The sequence below is a fragment of the Phoxinus phoxinus genome, assembly GCF_949152265.1.
Source record: "Phoxinus phoxinus genome assembly, chromosome: 20".
NCBI classification, from domain to species: Eukaryota; Metazoa; Chordata; class Actinopteri; order Cypriniformes; family Leuciscidae; genus Phoxinus; species Phoxinus phoxinus.
Genome location: NC_136895.1, coordinates 29949741 through 29971266, shown reverse-complemented (window position 1 = coordinate 29971266; position 21526 = coordinate 29949741). Strand labels below are relative to the sequence as shown.

At 36.6% G+C, this 21526-nt stretch overlaps 1 protein-coding gene across 1 annotated transcript in view; it reads right to left on the bottom strand.

Moving 5' to 3' along the window:
• Positions 1 to 21526, bottom strand: part of ptprsa (protein tyrosine phosphatase receptor type Sa) — a 234714-nt gene that overhangs the window by 183364 nt on the left and 29824 nt on the right. Inside the window, exon 2 of the mRNA XM_079594307.1 lies at positions 3370 to 3449. The gene's annotated coding sequence lies outside the window, so the exon portion shown is untranslated. The remainder of the gene's footprint in view (positions 1 to 3369; positions 3450 to 21526) is intronic.

Genomic DNA, 21526 nt, shown 5'->3' with positions numbered 1-21526 from the left:
TCTGGAATTTGACTGGCCTTGATCACTGTATGCTTTATTATATCACTATTAATCATACAAACAGGAAAATGTATTTAGTTAAAATAAGTAAAAAAATTAAGGTATGTTTAACACAGTATTCACTAAAACAAACAGAGGAGAAAACCGATGGAGGCCCTCGTTTAAGGGGAAAACATCAATTGTAGGGGGCCTCGTACAGAGCCTTGGGGGACCTCCTTTCAACGCGCTACAGAAATGCGGTCTCTCAATTGCATATTCAAATGAGTGTAATCAACCACAATTGGTGTCAAATGTTGGTGCAACATGTTCCTGTGGATTATGCACAAATATGGTTATCAGATAATGTGACTTATATATAGTGCACAAGTCATATGGACTACACTTATTTAGCACTTTTATTGTCCTTTCTGGAATTTGACTGGCTTTAATCACTGTATGCGTTTGTTGTAAATTAGCAGCGTAAACATTCTGCTGAATATCTCGTTTTGTGTTTTACAGAAGAAAGAAAGACATTTGGGTTTGGAACGACATGAGGACGAGTAAATTATGAAAGGATTTCCATTTAATAAAACACGTGAGGAGAGAAGTCAGGCTACAGAAAGACAGTAACGGAAAGAAAGGGGAACTCAGGAGGGAGAGAGATATGTGTGTGTGTGTGTGTGTGTTCAGTGAGCTGTAAAGGATGGCAGGTTGCCTCTGCTCTGTGCCGTGGATGTGTTGGCCTTATTTGGAGTCAGAGACTCTCTGGTTGTTTACCCAGCAGATCAGAGGGCCGCTACACCGCAGCACTGCAGTGCAAACACTCCGCCTGCCACCGAGAGGAACTCATCAGCACATATCTGCTCCAGCCTGACACACACACACTATATCACAAGATTTATCTCATACAAACACTCAGGCTGTAAAGGCTAGGTGATATAGCTAATAATATCTTACCAAACAGACCCTGTTGCAAAATAGATTCAAAATGACTAATACAAGCAGCAAGAAAAGGAAAAGAAAAAAAGGACAATATAAGGCCCGTTCACACCAAGAATGATGGATAACTATAACAATATCGTTCTGTTTATTATAATCTTGCCCTGCGTTTTGTGGTCTGAAATCTGAAAGCAGGATGGATTCTGATTGGCTGTCAATGTTTTTATCATTCATCAGATGGAAAACAAACACTGAAAGTGATTCCAATGATGTAGTTTCTCTTTGCCGTTATTGTTAGTTGTGGTGTGGACTTGCTATTCTTTCACATTTAGAACGATATATCGGTCTTGGTGTGAATGGGCCCTTACACAGTATTAAATGAATGTTTTTTTTATAATGAGTGATACATTTTTAAAATAATATTTGATGATAATAATAGTAATAAAATAACAATAAAATATTATTATTATTGTTGTTTTAACATGGAAACTGTCTTTAAGTTAAAATAAGTAAAAAAATGTATAAAGGCATTACAAATTACAATATTTACAATAAAGGCAAATACAACGAGAAAACGTTTTATGGGGAAAACGCATCAATTGTAGGGGGCCTCGTACAGAGCCTTGGGGGACCTCTTTTCAACGCACTACAGAAATGCGATTTCTCCATTGCCAGGAAATGCATCAGCTTTTATCTTTACATCCACTGTGCGAAGAACACGCTTCTGAATACACAGCCCCTCGTGTGTGTGTGTGTGTGTCTCCTGAAAGTGAACTGATCCATAGCCAGGAAGGAAAGCAGACTGACAACTATTAGTCTTATCTGCTGTCTGATAGGAATCTACAAAGACCATGTTTTATACAGTTTACAATGCTTTATACAGTACATACACCAGAATGATTAATAATAATATTAATATTTATAATAATAATAAAAAACAACAATACAAATAATTAAATATAATTAATAAGGAAAATTCATTGTGGAAACTGAGGTACACAAATGTCCGAATGCACGCTTCTTAAAGTGTCAAATTTCTTGCAATGATCACAATGTTAGTTGATTGTATATTTCTACCAACAAAAATCTAGGAGACACTGACAAACACACTCTGTCCATCTCTTCTCTATTGCAGCTTGTGTTGGTGTGTTTGTGACACAGAGTCTGTCCTGTGAACACAATGGAGGGCCAAAGCAAACAGGCCCCGTGTTGCAGAGGCTCCCACGCCTGCAGGATTTGCCCACAATGCACTGTGCCCTCGAGCGACTCTAACTCAGTCTGGCACGGCAGATCTCTAGCATTCAGACCCGGATCAGACCCGCGACACACTTCAGCCCGGATATCAATAGAGCTCACAGCACATCCACACCTATTCCAGCTTCACTGCAAAAATACTCACAAATAAAGTCTCGAAGAACCACCGAAGTGTGTGAAGTTCATTGCAATAATTAAAATGTTGGTAAAACAAAATCTAGAATATAGTCACGTTAAATACCACTATAAATAATCAGAGCACTGATAACTGGTGGTGTTGTTTAAAATTGGTAGACGTGACAGAGAGAAGCGACCCTAATGTGTGTAGTAAAGATTAATCGCTTTGGTTAATTGCGATCCTGGCTGACGGAGAGCAACAGAAACAAGACCCAAGCGGACGCGGTTCTCGTGTTCAATGAGCACGCATACGGATAAAAGCTGTTTACCGGCGGCGAGGGGAAGACGGTGGAGGGTAATAAAGCAGAAATGAGCTCTTTACCCGTATCTCAGCTCTACAGCGGTACGGCATGCAATATTCAGCCGATCGCATTGCTCTCAATCGCAAATAGCCTGTGGCGACGAGTCCAGATGTGCCGACCTTCTCTGCTCTCCACTTGTTGAGAAGAAACAGGCACCGGCCGCAAATAATCTGAGCAAACGCCCTCTGATAGCGCCGCGGACTCGAGAGCCTCGTATCTTTGACTGACGGTCAATGACAGCAAACAAGCAGCACTTACTCAAGCATCTCTGTATGAAACACACCACTCGAACAAAACCAGAGATAACACACACAAACTAAGCACTTAATGTGTTTTTTGTGTGTGTTCAAACTACCAAAAAACAAACAGATATTCCCAAGAACTACTTTCATCAATAAAAGGAAGGCGGAAAAAAAGAAATGTTGCCTCAAAGCGTTCATAAATACACATTAAATCATATAATAGCTCATTAGGATGCACACTAAGCCTGTAATGATGTGATCAAACAGGAAAAGCACGTCAATAATCATAGATGACAGCCTAGATGATATGATAGAAAAATTAAACACACAAAGGAATTACCACTCTTAAAATGATATATGCTTATGTTAAACCTAAACTAACCATAAATCCACTCTAAAAATAGCTTATTTTTCTTTACAATATCAGAAAGTTAATATGGTTAGATGGTGTTTGAGCTCATGAAGTTTTTGTTTACCTCTCTGCTGTTTTAATACTCCTTCTGCTTCATTCTTCGGCTGGTTTTAGTGGCGTTGTCTTCGGCAGCCGCGGTTGCACCTTGAGTAAAAGAGGAGAAAGAAAGAGTGTTCAAACAAAATGCCACTTTTTACTAGTTTATCGCAAACAACATTTTGAGTCCCTGTTGCGATGCAATGCAATTATGTTGCATTATGATTTGCAGACACATTTTACAATGCAAAACACACCAAATCGAGCAACCTTGCCTTTTGAACGTTCAACGAAACGTCACTATCGCTAGTTTATCGCAAACAAAACCGTAACAGGACTTTTGAGCTCCTGTTGTGAAGCGATGCATACTTGTGTCATATTACGAATGCAGGAACATTTTACAACGCAAAACCACAAAAACAAGCATCCTCGCATTGTAAACGTTTAACAAATTGCCACTTTCGCTAATTTATCGCAAACACAACATCTTGAGCTCCTGTTGCGATGCAATGCAATTATGTTGCATAATGACTTGCAGACACATTTTACAATGCAAAACACACCAAATCGAGCGTCCTCGTCTTTTAAACGTTCAACGAAACGCCACTTTTGTTAGTTTATCGCAAGGACAACAGTAACAGGACTTTTGAGCTCCTGTTGCGATGCAATGCATACTTGTGTCGTATTACGAATGCAGGCAAATTTTAAAACGCTAAACACACAAAAACAAGCATCCTCGCATTGTAAACGTTTAACAAATTGCCACTTTCTCTAATTTATCGCAAACACAACATTTTGAGCTCCTGTTGCGATGCAATTGCAATATGTTGCATAATGACTTGCAGACACATTTTACAATGCAAAACGCACCAAATCGAGCGTCCGCATCTTTTAAACGTTCAAACAAAACGCCACTTTTGTTAGTTTATCGCAAACACAACAGTAAAAGGACTTTTGAGCTCCTGTTGCGATGCAATGCATACGTGTGTCGTATTACGAATGCAGGAAAATTTTACAATGCAAAATAACACAAAAACAAGCATCCTCGCATTGTAAATGTTTAACAAATTCCACTTTCGCTAATTTATCGCAAACACATTTTGAGCTCCTGTTGCGATGCAATTGCAATATGTTGCATAATAACTTGCAGACACATTTTACAATGCAAAACACACCAAATCGAGCGACCTCGCCTTTTAAACGTTCAACGAAACGCCACTTTTGTTAGTTTATCGCAAATACAACAGTAACACGACTTTTGAGCTCCTGATGCAATGCATACTTGTGTCGTATTATGAATGCAGGAACATTTTAAAACGCTAAACACAAAAATAAGCGTCCCTGCATTGTAAACGTTTAACGAAATGTCACTTTCGCTAGTTTATCGCAAACACAACATTTTGAGCTCCAGTTGCGATGCAATGCATTACGTCACATTATGACTTGCAGACACATTTCTCAATGCAAAAACACACCAAGTTAGGTCTCCTCGCTTGCTAAATGTTCAACGAAACACCCCTTCGCTAGTTTATCGCTTCCTCGCCGTTTAAAAGGTTTTGTGCTGTTGCTGCTGCTGTCGGAAACGAGTTTTATTCCTCCCTTTATCTCTGTGCTCATCCCTCTCCCTGCCTCGTAGACAAGCCTCAGCCTCCTCTCGGGACACGGTTTCCACGACAACCGGCCAGCCAGCGGGCGGACATGATTCCTCGTCCTGACGGGACGCTTTAATTCGAGACTACCCAATCATAACCGCTGAGTGCCGAGAGAGGTCCCACAAGGCCCCGGGGCAGGGAGGGAGGGCCGTGTGACGCCCTCTCAGCTTTCACTGCTGGATCTGTGTAATGTACGACATTTATTCAGCGCTCCCTCATCGCAGACACTCCCTCCATCAGACGCTTCATTAATCAGGCTGAATATAGCATAGCTGTGAGCTAACACTAGCGCTATCCCACCAGGAGATGCGGCAGTACATTAGCCTCAATGTTAAGAGAGGGTGTGTGATAAATCGAAGCGCTCGCGTGCGATTGGGACGGGAGGTGCACTTGAGCGCACACTAACAAGAGTGTAAATGTGGACTGGTTTTCTCCGGCACTGGTCAGCGCAGCGACAGATGGCCGAGCATCACGGCGCTGGGCGGACTGGGAGAGGCCGATGCGTGATCAAACACACTGTGCAGAAGAGAGCGCTCACTCTTCAGAAGCACAGTGCATCTACACACACTTCAACTGCGACTCAACTAATCTGTCAAACTCAGGAGCGCTTCACTTCATGCACTGCAGGAGTATTCTTCATACGCACAGAATGATAAATGATTGTAAGCTAATTAGTTAATAATAATAATAATGCATTATAAAGTTATTTATAATACGCACTGAAATTGTTATTTTAAACAAAGGATTGTAAGCTACTAAAAGTTAATAATAATAATAATAATAATGCATTATAAAGTTATTCATAATACAAATTTTTAATAAATGTTTGTAAGATAATACAAGTTAATAACAAGTATTGTCAATTTATTGACAATACACACTGAAATATGTTTTATTTTTTAATAAATTATTGTAAGAATAAGTTAATAATACTAATAATGCATTATAAATTATTCATAATTCACACTGAAATATTTTATTTTTAATAAATGACTAAGCTAATACAATTTATTAATAAAAATAATAATATTAAATACAATAATAATTATGCATCATAATCATAACAGTGAAACGTTTTATCTTTTGATAAATTATTGAAATCTAATAATAATAACAATCCCCATCATCATCATCATCATCATCAAATATTGATCATGTTTAATTGCTTTAAATTCTCTGATGGTCTTATGAACATGACCTGCTTATAGCCTTTTTTTGTCCCATAAAAAATAAATAAATAAATACATTATAACATAAAAAATTATAATTGTTTTGTATTAAAATAAGAATATATTTTCCACATATTTGCTAATTTTGTTCATGACTTAGGTATACGTTTTACACCCAAAATATAATTGATCAATAAAATATATTAAATTGTAAAAAACTTTGGTAAAGTGTGTTATGTTAGTGTTTGTTGTATCAAATTAAATTTAGGTTGTGTCCAAAACAAGATTTTTTTTTGCATTAAGGAAAGAGAGGGTAAAATGTGCATTATTATTGGGAAAAAATTTTTTACGCAAAATAATCATATATTTGTTTTGTATATTTATTTATTTGAAATGTACTCAATCCATCTTGTTGTGAAGTGTTCCATGAGTTGTGATTATTTTGATTATTTCCCTCATATTCTCCATTGTTGCGGCTCCTCTCTTCCCAGTCTGTCAGTAACTCTGTTTACTTCCTGTCTCTATAAAGCCCCTCCTTCTGAAAAGCACACTGTGCTCTGATTGGTCGGCTGGAGCAGTGTTGTGATTGGCCGAGCGCTTCGAGTGTGTTTGGGAAATGCCCCGCCCCTTACCATAGTTTCAACCCCCCTACTGACTAACTCCACCAGGCCCCGCCCCTTCAAAATAATAATTGATTTGTATATTTATTTGTTTTGATAACCAATTCTAAAGAATATGCATGTATGTATTGACCAGCATTGCTGTGAAGTGTTGCATGAGTTGTGCTGTGATCGTGAGTGTGTAACATCAGCAGATCTGTTGTGCTGTGATCGTGAGTGTGTAACATCAGCAGATCTGCAGTGATCGAGCCCGAGCCCCAGAGCTCACGCCACTATGAACAGCAGATTGACTCAGTTAGAGGATAAATAGATCCACACCAAAGTCAGACACAGAACGTATGGCTGGAGTTTTCTCATCAGCGCTCCCTGAGGAAACCTCACACACAAACAAGTTCATATCTCTATTGTTTCTCAGCACTGACATGAAGTCTCTGGCTTATAGCACAGTAATCTCACATGTGACTTTCAGGAGAGATTGAACAGAATCTGCCAACACTGCAGAAGTCAGCGATCTCAATGTCAACATTTACACTTTTACAATGTTATGTCTATATCTTTCAATTCTAGGAGAAACATCTGAGACAAAGTTGATACTAGAATGTTAATATTAATATTAATAGACCAATTTAGCCACTACCTAAATAAAAAAAATAAGTAAAAATAATCTAATTAATTTAATTAAAGTACATATAAAATATTTAAATATATAAACATTAAATAGTTCATATTAGCCTATATTTAATATTAATTAACACAATTAATATATGGAATTATTATTAGTATTATTATAACTCAAATTAATAAATATTTATCAATTTATTTAGTTAAATATTTGTTACACTAAATATTTAAATCTATTAATATAATATATGAATATTCTATGTATTAACCATATATTAATATTAAATATTTAAATTATTACAATTAATATGTAACACACTAATATAATTAGTACAATTTAACCAACCAAGAATCAAAATAAAATAAATTAATATTTGTTATTAATTCATTTTGTGATATAGTAATATTAAATTATATAGGCTATGATTAACACATTCATGTTAAATATTACAATTCTTAAAAATAATATAAAACACCAATATTATTTATAATTATTGATATTATTATATTTCAAAAGTAACACTTACATTAGGCCCTATACCTCAAAATGATGAAGAGTAATTCAGAGTCGTGGACATTATGAAGTCAGTGACATTTGACGGATTCACTCTCCCTCGTGTCTCGTTTGCTCCGGGAATAAATCCCAAGCCATTCCGACTCAAGTTTTATTAGAGGGCCTGTTTTGGACAGATAAGTGCCACTGTTATCCTTTTAAAATAGCCAGCTTTTCCATAACCCACAAAATAATAATTACAGCGTGCCTGCCAAATGAAAAGAGGCGCTGTTCTTGTGGCAGTCGCTGTTGATCTGGGCCAATCTGGACGGGACAGACAGATGTACTCAATAACACCGTGACCCCAAACATCGCAATGATCCAGCGCTGGAATCCCCACAATAAATTAATTGTTTTGAGTTTTTAATCAAAGTAATCTTATTGCCCTTCGCTGACATTGTGACATTTGGAACGGCGCTCGGTCGCAGATGTGTCCCAGCCGGAGGAATGGACACATCGGATTAATTACGATAAATCAGTCGGCCCACACCTGCTTACGACCGGCCAAAAGCCTCATCGCTCATGTTCTGCAACCCCGGAAAGCGTTTAATCGCCGCTCGTGCTGTTTTCTGCGCACATGGACGGACGACATCTCGTTTTTCTGGGTGTTTGGTTCAAATAGGTCATATTATGCCCTTTTACAAAGTACTAGAGCAGGTTTTCCTGTTATAATGTTGATTATTTCCCTCATATTCTCCATTGTTGCGGCTCCTCTCTTCCCAGTCTGTCAGTAACGCTCTGTTTACTTCCTGTCTCTATAAAGCCTTCTGAAATACTGTGCTCTGATTGGTCGGCGGGAGCAGTGTGTTGTGATTGGTCGAGAGCTTCAAGCGTGTTTGGGAAATGCCCCGCCCCTTACCATTGCCAGTTTAACGCACTACTAACTAACTCAACCAAGCCCCGCCCCTTTATTTTGAGCGGCATTCATTTAAATTAGGAACATTGTTTTTAGTTAAACTAACAGACTTCATTATAAAAAAATAATAAAAAAACAGCAACATTTATGGTCTGAAAATTATTTGTCATTCTCCCCCAGAAATTACAACTTTGCACATAATTTCTAATCGACCTAAAAAATGCTGGGTTGTTTTGACCCAAATTTGGGTCAAATATGGACAAACCCAACCGTCAAATTAAAATTTTTAATTTAAAAAATTGTCCATATTTGACCCAAATTTGGGTTAAAACAACCCAGCATTTTTTAGAGTGTAATTTAACCAAATTATGCAAAAACTGAAAATATGATTTAACTGTGTATTTATGATGCTAGCAAATTAAATGAACCTTAACAAGACAAGAAAGTCAATTAAAGTTGTAAGATAGTTAAAATGACACTAGCCTATGGTAAAAAAAAAAAAAAAAAAAAATCCACTGCCGGACATTATTATTAGTGGAGAAACTAGACAAGATATTCCGGAAAAATGCATGTTACGAGAGTTTCTAAGTCTGCACACACACCGTATTATCACCACGTCAGGGTGAAATTAATCAAAGGTTTCTTATGAATATATAATCTATGTTTATCCCGCGCTCGCGGAGGCGGTGCAACAGAAAAATCATTTAGTTTATTAATACTAGATCATACTTGCCTAAGGATTTGTGCCACGGAGTTCCAGTCTGCCTTTGACCTCGGGAACGCCGGACCAGAGCCGGATCATCCACGCTAATCCGCACTCATTAGAAATGAGCCGTATGATACCGCCGCACCCCCGTCCCGTCGGCGGATAAATAACGGCTTTGATGGCGAATTAATACTAATATTACGACCCTGTAAATAAACCCCTCAGCTCAGGCACGCCAGAGCCAAAAAAGCGCTTATAATGATGATTGCAGCGACGATATCTGCATTATCTCTGGAAGAAGGACCGGCGTTCGTGATTTCGAGGGGATCCGGAGGCTTTTAGCGAAATGAAAAGGCCTGAAGTGAAGTATTTGAGGCATTGATATTCTGAAGCGGCTCTTTCCCGCTCTATCTTTCCCGCTCACAGGGCGCGACACTATATCAGATCATTTTCGAGGAGATTGTCAAGGCAAATAACACGGGGTTGCATTGTTGAAAGTGTCTGCCTTTCTCCGACAGAGATGTACTCGAGTCAGGAGGTACACAGATTGATTCTCAAGACCAATGGATCTCATTCACAATCACAATCACAACTAGCAGGTTATGAACCGATCAGAACTGACTTTTGGGGAAACGGGAGGTCGATGCTGAATGCTAGGCTGCTAACTTTATAATCGGGAACTAAAATAAACAGCCTCCAAAAATGAGATGAGAGATCGTCCTGTATATTTAGTTGCTGACGTCAAATATCGTGCCGTGCGTCCAATCGAAACTCTATTTTGGTGCAATTTCATACTTCTGCTTTTAGCTATATTTACAAAAGTGTCGCTCTCAATCCAGTGAATCCGATTTGACAAAAATATTGTCTGCAATATTTCCCGGAAGAAAGAGAAAATCTGTAGTACATCTAAGATTTAGGTTTGATCTTAAAGGAGAACTCCGGTCAATTTTAACATTGAGCTCAATTTTTTGTCAATATGGAGTGCTGTCAATACAGAGAACAACGACAAAAATGGGTGTTGCCTACACCGTGTTATCCTATTTTTAAAATGTGCACCCTGTTGACTTCAATGGGGCAAATTAGTGATCATAGGTAACTAAACCTATGCGCGTGAACTCGACAATCGACTATTTTGGACTTCGACCGAAAACAGGAAGTAAATACAGGCATGTGCGCTGGCTGATATAACATAATTTTTATGAATATCTTTCACATCTAATGCAGTCAGATTCACCGTGTTCACTCTGAAGGAATCACTCAACATGGCTGGGCACTTGTATGACACATCAAGAATGATAAGAGAAATAAAAGCATGTTTAAAATTCGCCCAATTCAAGTCAACAGGGTGCCAATTTTAAAAAGAGGACACCGATTTTTGTCGTTGTTCTCTCTCTGTATTGACAGCACTCCAAATTTACAAAAAATTGAGCTCAATGTTAAGATTGACCGGAGTTCTCCTTTAAAGTCCCCCTGTCGGCAATAATTGTATCCCTTAAAACTCATGTTTGATCACCAAAGTTACATATTTACAAGTTTTTTCCTTGAAAAAAAGTCTTCATGCCTTAAAATATCTTGAATGTAATTCGACACCCTTGCCTCATTTAGTAGCCTATACACGGTTCTATGAATATGCAAATGAGCCCCGCCTCCACTCACTCACTCACTCACTCAGAGATCCACTGGTTGGCGATCACACGTTGATCTGATTGGTTACAAGGTAGTGTGTGACGTCAGAAACACCAGCGATTTCAAAGCGTGTTTTTGAGACTGTCTTTGGTTCACTGCAGTTTTAAGCAGAAAATACTCAGCAATGCTGTCGACTTATGAACTTACACATGGTGTGTGTTAAAGCAGATTAAAAACACCACATAGACACATAAACTACATTAAAAGCTGGATTTTCACTACAGGGGGAACACTACCATACTATAAGTTTTATCCCTCAATTCAGACTTTATTTCTCGCAATTGCGAGTTTTTAATCTCACAATGATGACTTTTTTTCTTGCAATAATGAGTTTAAATCTAGCATCTCTGACTGCATAATTCGCAATCACAAATTTTTATCTCATAACTCAAACTTTGTGTCTGCGGTTAGTTTTTATCTAACAAATTCAGACTTTTAATTTTAATTTAATTTCCCGGAATTCAAAAAAAGAAATAAAAAAAGAGTCAAAATTCGTAGATTTTTTTGTTGTTGCAATTAATTAATTGTTTTATTCCATAGCAGAAACAACTTTTCATAGATTCTATATAAAACTCTTTTTTTCTAAGAGTGTATTTTATCCTGATTTTAATGGAGTGGTGTAATGCCCTTTTTACAAGATGTAAAATAAGTCTCTGATGTCCCCAGGGTGTGTGTGTGAAGTTTTAGCTCAAAATCCCCCACAGATATTTTTATACAGCATGTTAAAATTGTCACTTTTTGAGGGTAAGCAAAAACACACCGTTTAGTGTCTGTCCCTTTAAATGCAAATGAGCTCCTGCTCCCGGCACAGGGGGCGGAGCTACAACAACTTGCACACAAAAAAAGAGCAATTTCTTTAAAAGCAAATATCTCCCTTTGCTTTGAACTTTAAACGTTGTAACTTTGCAGATGTTGTTTATGATCAAACACAACATTACACACTAACTACAGTTAGAAAAGGGAAATCAGAATCAACCACTTCTTTAGGGTAATTTCTGGATGTGTTCTGGTTCGACTGGGCCATCTGATGTCCAGTCTGGCTGGTAAAGTGAAACCAGTTGAGAACCAGAGATCCAGACCTCGATCAACTCAATGTCCCACCGTCACTCAGAACGTGCCGTTTTCCTCCCGAAATAACCCATCGCTCCTTAAATAAATGAGCGCCATGCTATCCTCCTCCTTAGATGTGATCTTTGTTCCTGTGGAAATTAAAAATTTAAGCCCATTTAGCGAGAGTAACTGAAGCAGTGCGCTCCCGATGTAATCAGCGCCTCGACTCGGTGAGTAATGGCAATGGTTACTTCAGCCTCAGACCGAGGACAAGCCAGATATGAATCTACCTCAGCTCTAATTGATTTATACACCGTTTTATTGCCAGATTCCTCTCAGCCCGCATTATGAGAATACACAGCCCAGACAGCAAACAAATAGAGCCATTACTTACGCGACTCACAAAGCAGCGCGCCGACTCTGAAAGTAGGACGACTTGAAGAGGACTGGGACTGGGTTCAAAGTGTGAAGGCCGAGTGTTTTCTCTCTGATGGCGTGTGACGGCCGACTACAAAGCCGGCGCAGAATGAGTCTCGTACTACAAAGCAGTCAGAGCAAGAGACATGCAGCAAGATATCTGCCTGCAACTCTTCACACACTCATCTGCAGACACTCTCTGTTCTGCAGGAGAAGCGCTAACGGGACTGGTGTCACTGCTTCTGTTGCTCTCCTCATTTGGATAAGAGCGTCTGCTAAAGGATTAAATGTAAAATGCATGAAGAAAAATAAACTTTGTGACAGTTTCATGACAGTTAAAACGCATTTTATTTCCAAACTCTGACTGTAATTCATCCAGATTTTATTTATTTTCATTACTGCCAACAAATAATGCTCATTACTGAGACTTTTTAAATTTCTGTTATTATTATTATTAATAATATTATTACTATTTAAAAAATGTTTTTCCATTATTGTCAATGCATGATTTTCATTACTGACATTTTTTTATTTTATAATAATAATAATTATTATTATTATAAAATAAAAAAATAATTTATCATTAATATTATTACGTTTTTCATCTTTTTCATTATTATCAAAACATAATTCTTATTACTGAGATTTTTTATTTTATTATATTATTTATCATTAATACAATTACTTTTTTCATTTTTTTTTATTCTTGTCAATACATGATTCTCAATAATGAAATTTTGTAAATTTTTAATTATATTAATAATTATAATTTACCGGTAATTAATATTAAAATTATATAATATAATATTATAAATAAATAATTATTGTACCTCCAATTTTTCATTGCTGCAATGCATCTAGATGTTTTGATTTTTATATTCTTAATTCTCATTACTGTATGCATTGTTATTACTGTAATACAGTATTTTTACTATAATTAGACAACCAATTAATATAGTACTGTAATTTTTTTTTTCATATTACAGTATTTTTTTTTTTTCAATTTTCTGCATTGCAGTTATTGATAATATCCTGCAAAAATATGCAAAATTGTCATGAAAATAATGTTACAATGCAAAACAAATGGTCTAAAAATGTAAATAACATTAATTTAAAGCTACAATATGTAATTTTTTCAGCTAGGGGTCGCTAACCTCTTACAATAGAGGCGTGGGTTGATGACGCAGTGATAAGCGGATGATGGGACTTGACGTCAAGCTGATTGCAATTCTTTCTTATGATAAATCATCTTATAAGTACCTCGCTGCTGAAGATCACACACTGCTATTAGACATACAACATGTTTTTGCACAAAACGTGCCACAACTTCTTAATTAACACAACGCACATGCTAATTTTGACGTATGAGTGGTAGAGGCTCGCCAAGTCTATTTCTCCTCTCGTTCGCTAATGCTAACAACCACCATCTCTCAGTCCTGACCTCCGCTGATAAATAAAAGCGATGGATTGGAGATTCGGTCAGGAGGGATGTTAGCTGCTAGCGTTGGGCGCGATAGCATCTCTGAGGGAATTCATTAAAAGAGCACTTGAAAGAGGAACGCCGCGTCAGGAAGAGCGCGATGATCTGATAACAACATCGCCGAGGTCCTTCAGTGTTCAGGGTCAGCGGGGAGCTGCTCTTCTCTGGCTGGATTAAACTCATCAAAACATGAATCGCTCTTAAAACGGCGGCCTCTCGTTCGTGAGGTGAACGGGTGTGTGTTTGTTTTCCACAGCCGCGCCTTCACCATCGATCCTCCATCCGTCACGCGGTCACACGGCCTTTCTGTGTCTAGGAGCAAGACCTAGAAGCAACACGCTAGAAACGAACCCTTGCTACTCAAGCTAAACGCAATGCTTTTTTTTCATTTTAGAATACAGAGAATTGGATTGGATATTACATATTTGGAAAAAAATTGCCTACTTTTTAAAAAATAAAAACATGATTTAAAAAAAATAAAAACATATTGTTATTATAATGAATAATTATAAATAATTATAGTATTTACATTTTCTTAAAGAAAAATATAAAACATATTTATTATTGTTTGAACAATAATATAAACATTTTCTTAAAGAAAACTATAAATTTTTATTTGAATGATAATATATTAAGAAAAAAGATTATCAGAAATTATGGAAAAAATATTATTTGTATTACTACTACTGTTATTATTAACATTTATATTAACATCAATATTATTATTATATTTTTTTAAGAAAATTAAAATGTATTAATATATTAATATGATTTTTATTTTCTTAAAAAGAAATTATTACAAACATGAAAAAAAATATTAATATTATTAATAATATATTTAAATGTACCTAAATATGTATTATTATTATTTTTATTAAATGTAACTAATATAATAGAATATTTTTAAAATAAAAATATTATGAAAAGCATTGAAAATTGTATTATTTACATTTTCATAAAAATATGAATACAAACATGAACATATTTATTATTAAATAATAAAAATAAAAGGAAAAAAAATAACTCAAAGAAAAATATAGCTGAACAACAATATGAATCATTATCATAATATACAATTATTTTTGGAATATGAATGTATATTAATACAATGTTTAATTATTATGTATTATTTTAATAATTTAATTGAAATTTTTTGAAAAGCAAACAATTATTAATCATATTTTTTGAAGGATCCATCATTTCCGACAGGCAACGTGTAATAATTTCCTACAGAGAAACAAAAGCTTTCTCCTCATCTGGGCCAAACGCTAAAGCCTGTGTGTGAGGCCAAGAATGCCGGCACGGATGAACCGGCCATCCTGGGAATATGGGTTAGGAGTGAGGGAATGCTTCTTAAGAGCTTAGTGCAGGAAAAACACAACTGTAGGATACAGGCCCATTACAGGTCCATTAAACCAGTCATTAACCGCACATTAAGACTGGCGTCAGCAATCCGGCTCTCCGGGAATGGCAGCAGATGAAGGACATGCAATAAAATGATCATTTAATAATATTAATGTGTAACATGAATCAATAATTAAATATTAATATCAAATAGTAAGCCTTGAGTACCTAAACTATTCATTTATTGATTCATTAAAAAATGAATCAGTTCATTTGGTTGTGAATCAAAATAGACACGAGGATGATGAGACATAAAACTAGTTTTATCACTATTCTTATCGACATGGATAAAAAACAATTAGCTTCCAAGATTATTTAACTGGCGCACTCAACTTGTAAAGTCAAGGCTCAAAGAGATCCCCGAGTCTCCCGCTGGTAATTATGACACTGTGGTGGCGTCCATCTTGTAAATACGATCATTCTGACATGACTCGAAGGCAGCATCAACGCTAATGCTAATCTTAAAGGATGATTAATTCCACTGCGGGCAAACATTACACAGTTTTAAGATTTCAAGAACCATTAGCATCTACCGCATGGGAGTTTCTTGATCTCAGTACAGTAAACGTGACTGGACAGCTTCATCTGGACCTAACTAATGCATATATCAAATATAATGAGAATCTCTGCACTTCTTTGAAGTTGTAAATAAAACAAAGACCACTGGAGTATTTTTCACAAGAAAATACTATTTCAGTTCAGGGTTATTATCATTAACTAAAACTAAATTACCATTAACTATAACTAAAAATATTAAAAATGTTGAAATAAGGCTGAAATAAAATACAATAAATATTTGTCGAAAAACTTAAACTAAACGAAAATAAGAAATGTTGCCTTGGCAAGTTGAAGCACTAAAATTAATAACTGTAAATAAATAAAAAACTAACTTAAACCTAAATAGCAATATTTTAACAAAAAAACGTATAAATTAACAAAAACACAAAACGAAATTACTAAAAATTTAACTAAAATGAACATGAAAACTAAAAATATTTAAATAAAATACTAACAAAATACTTTCACTTGCCAATGATACTATATGTAATTTTTTTGTAAATTTAATTTAACGCAAAGTTTCTCCAGGAAACGCAAACATTTTGCGAGCGAACACAAATATTCTACGAGAAAACGCAAAAATGTTATGAGCGGACACAAATTTTTTACGAGCGAACGCAAAGTTTCTCAGGGAAATGCAAACATTTTGTGAGCGAACACAAAAAATTTCTCAGGGAAACGCAATAAATCATGAGAGCGAACGTAAAATTTCTTGAGGGAACGCAAAGTTTTTCCAGGTAACGCAAACATTTTGCGAGCAAATGTAAAGTTTCTCTGGGAATGTAAAAACATTTTGTAAGAAAAATGCAAGAGATTTTGCAAGACGTAAAAATTCTACGAGCGAACGCAAAACAATTTGCAAGTAAACGTAGCGTTTCTCGGGGGAACGCAAACAATTTGAAAGCGAACGCAAAGTTTCTAGGGTGAACGCAAAACATTTTACGATCGAACGCAATGTTTCTAGGTGGAACGCAAAACAATTTGCAAGAGAACGTAGCGTTTCTCGGGGGAACGCAAACAATTTGCGAGCAAATGTAACGTTTCTCTGGGAATGTAAAACATTTTGTAAGAAAACCCAAAACATTTTGCGTACGAACGCAAAGTTTCTCAGGGGGACGTAAAAATTCTACGAGTGAACGCAAAACGATTTGCAAGTGAGCGTAGCGTTTCTAGGGGGATCGCAAACAATTTGCGAGCGAACGCAAAGTTTTCTCGGAGGAACGCAAATATTTTGCAAGCGAACGCAAAGTTTCTAGGGGGAACATAAAAATTCTATGAGCGAACGCAAAACATTTTATGATCGAACGCAAAGTTTCTAGGGGGAACGCAAACAATTTGCGAGCAAATGTAACGTTTCTCTGAGAATGTAAAACATTTTGTAAGAAAACCCAAAACATTTTGCGTACGAACGCAAAGTTTCTCAGGGGGACGTAAAAATTCTATGAGTGAACGCAAAGCGATTTGCAAGTGAGCGTAGCGTTTCTAGGGGAACGCAAAACGATTTGCGAGCGAACGCAAAGTTTCTCGGAGGAACGCAAATATTTTGCAAGCGAACGCAAAGTTTCTAGGGGGAACGTAAAAATTTTGCGAGCGAACGCAAAGTTTCTCGTGGGAACGCAATATTACAAGAGAGAGAGAGATTTATTTATCCTTTCGGAAAATTATTATCGGGGGAACGCAAACATTTTGCAAGCGAAAGCAAAGTTTCTAGGGGGAACGTAAAAATTCTACGAGCGAACGCGAAACATTTTACGAGTGAACGCAAAGTTTCTGAGAGGAACACAACAGCATTAACATATAATTTTTCATATTTTACAAGCATTCATATTTTTTCTATCACCATGTCCGTTTAGGTGCTCCATATTTTTCAGTGTAGACTGCAGAAAAACAAAAAGAAGTTGAAGTGTACACAAGGCTAACCCGTAGACAGTTTTACAGGAATAATTACTAGCTTTGATAAAGTGACATGGACTCATTGATAAGTCACTCTCTGGGGAGCGTGCGCTACGTGAGCGAGCTAGCATTAGCCAAAGAGACGGTAAAGCGCTTGATCTCGAGAAACCCTGCTGCATGTTATCGACCCTGAATCTCATTAACACGGTTCTTGATGGACAAAGCCAAACGCGGACACAGCGCTTCGCCTCCTTCCTTCCTTCCTTCCATCCGCTACCTTCCCAGAATCCCATTTAAAGATTTGTATCCATCACTGTTTACTCTCAACATGCACTTAAACGGCACGGAGGAAAGTGGAAGGAAAAACCACTTAAAAAGGGAGAGCGAGGTAACAGCGAACATCACCATAACCAGGATGCAATTCATCCAAATTCAATTTCTGGCTGATTTAAAGCAAGTACAGCGAACGTGTAAAACGAGGCTTTTATGGGAATTGATCCTCACTTTCCATGCTGCGTCCAGCCTGGCTCCGGCTTATTTGTATTCCAGTGAAGCGACCAGCATGTCTGCTAAAAGCCTCACTCGCCGCCTGTCGTGAGCTGGAATATATGTAGGCGAGTCCGAACACGAACTATGGGATACACTGGACTGTACGTCACTGTCGCTCAACGCCACATCCACACAACAGTTTCCGGCTAAGAGTCTTCAGTTAAAGCATCTGGGGGCCGCTAGCATACACTACTGTCCTGAAAATCATCCGACAGCGAGTGAAACTGGTTCTGAATAACAACCACATCTTGATCTAGCGTATAAAAGACGCTGAACTTCATCTGTTAATGTCAATTTCACTTCATTCACATCTTTTCTTTGAAGAAACAGCCCAACATTATTCATGCTACATGTCATTAACTAGCTAAACATCGAATCTGGGTTGCTATGGATGCTAGCAGGTTTAGTAGTATCTCGCCGCTATCTCGATTTTGCATTTTCCCCGAGGGAAGAGCCACAGATACCAGTGTATCCGAGACTTGGCGCCCAACACGTGGCCCGAGACTTGCACTGAGGTGTCCAGCTCCTACGACGGCCCTAGGCATGGATAAGAGGATTATACTCCTATTATCTGCCCCAGGAGGGCATTAGCCTAGCATTAGCCTAGCGTTTAAGAGGGCAGGACCTTGCCCTCAGCGACAACACGATAATGGACAGATGCAAGCACTGCTGGCAGACGAGTCCGCACGGGGTCGACAGCAACACGAGCTTCACCCCGGCTCGACACCCACCCGCCGCTAGCACTCGAACTCGCTCAGCTAACGCCAGGAACCAGAGCCGACACGGAGGAGATGGGCAGCGTCAGCCTGTGAAGGGGATTTCTCAGCACTTATTGATTTCACTGCAAGTTCAATTCACACCGTTGGACCTGAAAGTCACTTTCTGTCAATGCACGGATCAGTGAGGGCGACTTCAGTCCGCTGGCGTTTCAGAGCAAATGCTTTATATATAAAGTTTAGTTCTAAATATAAAAAACTTGTTTTAATTAAAAATGATAGAAGTTTATAATTGTAAATACATTTATATATATATATATTTTACATTTTAACATAAGATTTGAAAATTATTTATTTATTTGTTTGATTATTTATTTTGTGGTCCAAAAAGAGAACAGCACTTAATTAAACATATTTTAATTAATATAATATTTTATTTACAATATTAAAAAGTTATATTAATTTTTACATTAATATTGTTTTACATATATATATATATATACACACACACACACAATTAAATTATTAAAGATTAAACTGAACTTTTTATATTAAGTTCATTTTAATATTGCAAATTAAAATGTTAATATTCGAAAAAAAAAAAATTATTAAATATATTAATAAATTGCTGTTCTTTAATTTAGACCACAAAGTAAACAAATAAATAAATATGTTATTTTATTTAAAAATATCGAAATTAAAATATTAAATAAGTTATATGTTAAATGTAATATATTAATGTTACTTTTAATATTGTAAATGTGTATTAATTAAAAATATTTTTAATTAACTGCTGTTCTCTTTTTGGACCACAAAATAAATAAACAAATAAATTTCAAATCTTATGTTAAAATATCAAAAAATATATATAAATATATTTACAATTATATACTTATAGCATTTTTAAATAAAACAAGTTTTTAATATTTAGAACTAAACTTTATATATATATATATATATATATATATATATATATATATATATATTATTATTATTATTATTATTATTATTATTATTATATATAACACTTTTTTCTTTTTACATACAAATAGTTTTTATATTCTTAAAAATTTTTGGTTCATTATTTTAGAACTCTAAATAAATAAATAAATCATGTTTTAAGTTAAAATATTTTTTAGAAATGATCAAACCCAATACATTTTCTTTGCATTGAACATTGCACAAGATATTAAAATACGTTATTAAAACAGATTATTCACTTGTTATTAACTTGTTTATACTGAAATTCCCCTTGTGTTTTCATTGAGCCTTCAGTTACCAAGCCCACTACTATAAAATACAGCTAAACACACACACACACACACACACACACACACACACACACACACACACACACACACACACACACACACACACACACACACACACACACACACACACACACGTTTAGCCAGTTAAACTACTTCAAAAAAGGATTGAAGTCTTGAGTCTACCAGTTCCGAAATGAATCGCTCCATCACAAACTCTGACGTGAAGCAAAACGTGAAGCAAAACGAAGCCATGAGCGATGACATGATCAAATCAGAAAAGATGATGATGATGCTTTTCATTTCCTGACAAGGACAGGAATCGTTTTTAGTGCAAATGCAACATAATGAAGAGCAAAGGCGGCGCATGAGCGTGAACTCGTCTGTTGCGTTCACTTCTACGATACAAAGGTGATCTTCTTCCTCAGTGAAGACGACGTGAGAATGCAGTGCATGCTGGGAGTGACGCAGAGACAGAAGCAGTGCTTCATGGGAAATCGTGGAATGCCTCCAGATAAAACAACCAGCGAGAGAAAGTCTAGACCAAGACTAGACCAAGACTAGACCAAGACTAAACCAAGACTAGACCAAGACTAGACCAAGACTAAACCAAGACTAAACCAAGACTAAACCAAGACTAAAGCAAGACTAAACCCAGACTAAACCAAGACTAGACCAAGACTAGACCAAGACTAAACCCAGACTAAACCAAGACTAAACCAAGACTAAACCCAGACTAAACCAAGACTAAACCCAGACTAAACCAAGACTAAACCAAGACTAGACCAAGACTAGACCAAGACTAGACTAAGACTAGACCAAGACTAAACCCAGACTAAACCAAGACTAAACCAAGACTAGACCAAGACTAAACCCAGACTAAACCAAGACTAAACCAAGACTAGACCAAGACTAAACCCAGACTAAACCAAGACTAAACCAAGACTAAACCCAGACTAAACCAAGACTAAACCCAGACTAAACCAA